The sequence below is a fragment of the Mycetomoellerius zeteki genome, unplaced genomic scaffold (assembly GCF_001594055.1).
Source record: "Mycetomoellerius zeteki isolate Tzet28-1 unplaced genomic scaffold, Tzet1.0 scaffold197, whole genome shotgun sequence".
In the NCBI taxonomy this organism is placed as follows: Eukaryota; Metazoa; Arthropoda; class Insecta; order Hymenoptera; family Formicidae; genus Mycetomoellerius; species Mycetomoellerius zeteki.
This window is the reverse complement of record NW_017256926.1, coordinates 72,754-78,690: the sequence shown is the minus strand read 5'-3', so window position 1 is coordinate 78,690 and position 5,937 is coordinate 72,754. Positions and strand designations below refer to the sequence as shown.

Below are 5,937 nucleotides of genomic sequence, written 5' to 3'. Positions count from 1 at the left end.
CTTTCTCGCTTTAATGTTCGTCATATACTCCGAATTATACTGAAACTCTTCACATACGATGTTCAATAGGCAATTGAATCTGAAACAAGAAAATAAATAAAATTTATTTTTATATGTAAACAAAAAATATTTGCGTTAATTTTTTAAAAATCAACTTTAACGAATTATTACAATTTCGATTTAATAATAAGCGCATATTGAAAAATTACATAGATTATGTAAATATCTATAATTTACATAGAAATTAAATAATAAATACAATAGAATCATTATGCACAATATTTATATATATTTTTAACGAATAATAGTATTCGGTTTGCTGCCCATATAAGTCGAGTTAAAAATTCAAATCAGTTAAAACTTAATTCAGAACAAAATTAAGTTGTACGGTAATGTAGTAATAATTACTTTAATCATACACGCATTGTCCTGCCGCAGCTTGTCATCAGTTATGTACATCTCCAGGCCAGTAGACCTCTCCAAAATTAAGTAGACTTCCAAACGTAAGTTTACGTCCGCGTCTGCCTCAGGTGTTCTATCTGTCTCTTCTTTCGCGAGAGCATGCACGGATTAAATTGCGATCAAGCACCGCTGCAGATCGCGACTGTAATCTCTCGCAATCTGAAAGCAAAACCGCGTTAAGACATTAAATCGTCCAACGGGGATATCCGACTTTCACTTATGTTGTGCTTCACAGTCACGCTTACGAAAAAAACTTCCCCACGCTTTCAAAAAAGCACTCGCTCCACACTTGTCTAGCAACTTCTCTCGGCGCAGTGTATCATCATCATCATCATCATTATTATCATCATCATCGTCATCATCATCATCATCATCATCATCATCATCATCCCACCAAATTCTATTAGCCTGTAAAAATATATACTCCTCTCTCTCTCTCTCTCTTTCTCTCCCTCTCTCTCTCTCTCGCTCTCTCTCTCTCCCCTTTTACTCTCCAGATCCTTTCACCTCTCTTTCTTTCTCTCTCGCTCGCTCGCTCTTTCGCGTCTTTCCACCACTTGCATCTCAAAAACTTGCCAACACTTGCTCGTTTGTTTTTTTTGTTCCATCCAAGAGGTACGTTCACGGACATCAACCATCCACATATTCACCCAGGCTGTTGAACAGAATCGTACAGGATTAGTGTCCGGTGTTCACCGGGTACTCGAAGGAAGGGACCAAACTAACTACTAAGAGTACTAACATTCCAACTCTCTGGTGCCTCTCGACGGCTGGTCCTACTCCAGGATGGACGAGAAAATGGGATAAACACTGCCATAGTGTATGTGTGTGATTGATTTTTTCTTTTTTTTTTTCAAATAGAGAGAACAGAGACTCACATTTCCCGAAATCTCGTTGGTACCTCAGCTCCATGGCTCTCGCAATGTGGCTCGCGACTAAGGGTGCGTTCCGTTTCACGCACGATGTGCATGATGCGTCATTTTATCTTTGTCGTTCACCGAATATTAAAGAATATAAATGATAAAACGATAAGTACATCATAAGCATAATACGTGAAACGGAACGTACTCTTAAAATAGCGAACGCGCGAAAAGTGTGCCTGCAATCTCATCCGCCTCGTTGGTGATATCTGTGAGGATTGTTAATTGGCCGCGGATTGTATACGCGTGTCATGGCAAAATGTATTTTCAAAACGTTAAAAGAAGCAATGAATCACGTGTAACTTTGCATGAGACAGAACTTGTTTAGCGAAGCAACCAAATTAACAAACGCGGGGAATTCCTCATTGGTTTTTCATTCTTCTAGAGAACGACAAAGATTATGAATTACAAAACCATCGAGTTTAATTATACAAAAAATTGTCATATCATAGAGAGAGATTATCAAGAAAACTTACAAATCTCAGGGAACGTCAGACGTTAATTTTCTCTAAGATAACATTTTTTACAGTTGTTTCTTATGTTTTGGTATGAAAAAATCCGTTAATTAATTTTAGCTTAAATTGAGTTTAAAAAAATTTTTTTTTATTTTATACAAATACCCGATTTTCCACATGTTAAAGCAGTATTTCTTAAGAATGAATCTACATCCAATTTTCTGAAGCTTGACACATATAAAACATCAAAATAATAGTTAATAATAGTTAAAAAACGATTCTTTCATTTGCAAAAAACTTTAAACATACTTTAATTGTGTAAAATCGGATATTTGTATAAAAAATAAAAATTTTTTCTTGATTGAAAGATTCAATTTAAGCTAAATTTAATAACAATTTCTTTATACCTTGAAGAAACTGTTAAAAAATTAAGAAAAATCGGTGTTTGACGTTCTTTGAGATTTATTTATTAGCGAACGAATATTTAAGAAACAAATACCGCGTCTTTCACAAGGAAAATAATTTGATAAATACCAGTCAATCGGCATTTACCACATTATTTTTCTTCTTTTTAACAAGAAATCCCATTTCAATAAAAATCTTACAGAAGAGAACACGCGAAGCATTCAAAAGGGCCAAGTTCCAAAAGATGTATGCAACTAGCGGGGTCTCTTTTCTACTTTAGGAAGAAAATATTGCGAATATGGCGAACGCGCAGATGATGATGACTTAGAAAAGAAAATATAAAAAAAAATCGGTAGACGAAAAGTAATTCTTCGAAAATTGCAGAAAGCCAAAGTATTGATGAAGATGATTATCCTATTTGATCGTTGATGATGGTGAGGCATCATGAAAGAGAAATAATGTCAGATCGTAATCACCTGTTTCGAGGATCAGCGGACGTTTCCGTAGCCTTACGTTTACCTTCAGTCATCGTCTTCATTCAGCCATCGCCGGAAGGCCGGCTACAGGCGGCTCTGTCATGTTACCTTTCAAACTCTTCCACTCGCATTTTACAGTTTTACAATTATAAATGTATCGCCCTAAATCCGTCGCTTTTAATTAAACGCGTGACCTGTTCCTTAACGAAGTCGATAAAGTGAACAAAGTCTAAAAGAATTAGGACTTTATACACGCAAATCTCGAGAGCTTTGCTACAAATTATATCAGATTATGCAGGACAAATTAAATATTTCTTCATATTCGAGGACATATATTGTATTAAAATTAGAGATGCATCGGGAAGGATTATCAGATATCCGGTGCATCTCTAATTAAAACATTGATTTTGTGATAATTTTGGACTAGTCGAATATCCTAGGCCTGTATTCCGTACACGCCAACCGACAATTGCCGGTGTCGTCATGTGTCGTTTTTTTTACCATTATAAAATATTTGCGCAACGACATATAACGACACCGACAATTGTCGGCAGGTGTGTACAGAATACAGACCCTGGCTGTTCCAGAATTGGTGTGAAAAAAATGCTACGGATCTTATCGTTCTTCACAACTAGGCAAAATCAAGAGTTGAGATCTCAGTTTCAATATTTAATTCTGTTACAAAAAGCCTACTTGAAATCTAACGATTAATGATGACTTTTATTCATTCTTGTTTCCGAAACTTAAAGATGTTTTCCAATAAGAGACAAAGATGACAACAGTATAGTACAGAAATTATCACATCCTTGTTGTCGGTCAATGTTGAACAAAGATGAAATAATGGTTGTTATAATCACTGTCTCTTTCCGGAAAGCACCATTAAATCGCAAAATATGATTTATTTTTACTAGCATATAGAAACTGATCATGATCACGATTATAGTTTAAAGTTATTAGCACATAAGCGACTGGGGAGTGCAAATTTTGCAAGCACATCCGTCTTCTACCAATTCTGGGACAAGCCAGCAGATGTGTAATTGTGCATCGTTGACTCGCATTTAAAGGAATCTATGATACCCCACGATGCTTGGGTCTTTTATTCTCGGCATAATTTAACATACACTACAATCAACGGAGAACGTTACGAAGAACATTGAGTATTCTCGCATCAATTCGGCGAACTCGGGAAACGCTTTACAATTTCACGGCAAAACCGTCGGCACGAATTGGGAAACGTAATGCCACGATCGTCTAATATTTCACATCTACAAGATTTTCGCGCAGCATACTGCTGTGGACAGGAGGACGCTTTTCTCTTTTGCTCGACAGGGTTGCGACACGCGCAAAAATCATGAGATCGTTCTCATACACGTAAAAAATCCACGGTAATCTCGATTCGCATTCGTTTGTATATCTCGAAGTATTTCAAAAGTGTAAAAGAATGCCGGAATCACGGTCTCCTCACCGCGCGCTCTTCCACGACGCGGCTCGAATTCCCCCTAACAGCGGCGAAATCGACGGATCAAAATCAACATTCTCACACGACAACGTTTCACGACACACGTCTCGGATTCGTCACGCAGCCTCATCTCATTTCCTCTCTCTCCCTCTCTCGGGACACAACAATATCGAGCGATTTACAGAGCGCAGCTAACTCTACAATAAAATTCGTTTACATTTTGTGAGCGATATTAAAATTGCTTTATATCAATCCGTATTTACATATTTCGTAGATCACTTTCAAATCGTTTTGCAAGGCATCCTTTGAGCAGTGGGCACTCTCATCCCGTGAGAAAAAAAAATTCACTGATTCAGGGATTACGAGAAGATGCCAATAGTGTCGTAGGCATCGCTATTTTAAACGATTTGAAATACGTAGTCTGACAATTAAATTCACAGGTAAAATTCACTTAAAAATACATAGAATATACCTATACGTACGGATACAATATAATACAAACATATGGATATATCAATTCATTTATCTAATAAACAAGATGATAAAAATACTCAAGTTTTTTTCTAAATAAATTATGTATTGTATTTTTTAAAAATATGGTCTTATTTTATGACATTTATACGCAATATTTTTCTTACTTTTTTAAAGAAAACGATATTGATTCTGTTTTTACTAAGTAATTGCTCTCAACAATGATTATTCAGTATATTGTTCACAAGCTTCATTAAATTTCGTTGTCAAAACGGAACTTATATTAAGTATAGCAAAAAGATAAAAAATGCATATCTAATGTGTTTCCAACATTGTCTAGATGGTAACAGAGAAGAGTTGCATCTACAAACATAATTGTCAGACCACGTAGATCTATAATCGCGCCGACTCATGCACGAATGTTCGAGCTGATCAATCAACTATTATCCATTGTACAGTTATCCATCAACGATTTTATTTTACTTCTTATGGCTCTTATACAAGTTATTTTATTTTACTCTATTTTTTTTTTACTTCTCGTATCGTAAGGAACTACGTTTTCCCTGAAAATATCTTCAGACATTACGGAGATTAAAGCGCGAACATTCGTGCCTCAGCGACAAGCTTGGTACGGTTCCAGTGTCTGTTAAAAGTTGTCTTAAACCACAGTTTCTATGTAGATCGATTTAACAATTTATAGACTTAATAGCGTGGCAGAATGCGCAATCAACCAACTCCACATCGTCTATCTCTCCTCATTGAAATGTTTGTGTATGTATGTGTATGTGTGTGTGTGTATTTATAATTTAGCTTTTTTACATACACTACGTATATAAACAACCTCCTCTCGATCTACATATATACCAGATACATACTGGACGACTTTTGCTCATTCTCATCTAATACCACAGTATTCCTCCGTTCGTCTTATGCATTATATTACTCAGTCATCTCATTTCTTCATCTCCGCCAAGTACACGTGTTCTCAGTGCTCTAAACAAACGACATTATCACTTTTGCTAGTAATAAAAACTCACGCCTGTAGTTCTTAGACGACCATTAACAAATACATTCAACCGTCATACACACATGTGCTTATCGAGCAATCCAGTTTGACATTCTCAAGTTAGAGGAAACTTTTCTCATCTATACACGTGACACGCATATCGACGAGAATTCATGCTAATGAGAGAGAAAGAGTGAGAGAGTATTATCATTAGAATTGTATATTAAGTAGTATCTCGCGTTCAAAAGAAGGAAACTGATGAAAAATCACTGTACGATAAAAT

At 36.0% G+C, this 5,937-nt stretch overlaps 1 pseudogene; it reads right to left on the bottom strand.

Annotated features, from left to right (window-relative positions):
- LOC108722100 (uncharacterized) lies at nt 1-1,923 on the bottom strand (annotated as a pseudogene).
- Nucleotides 1,924-5,937: the final 4,014 nt, after the last annotated feature.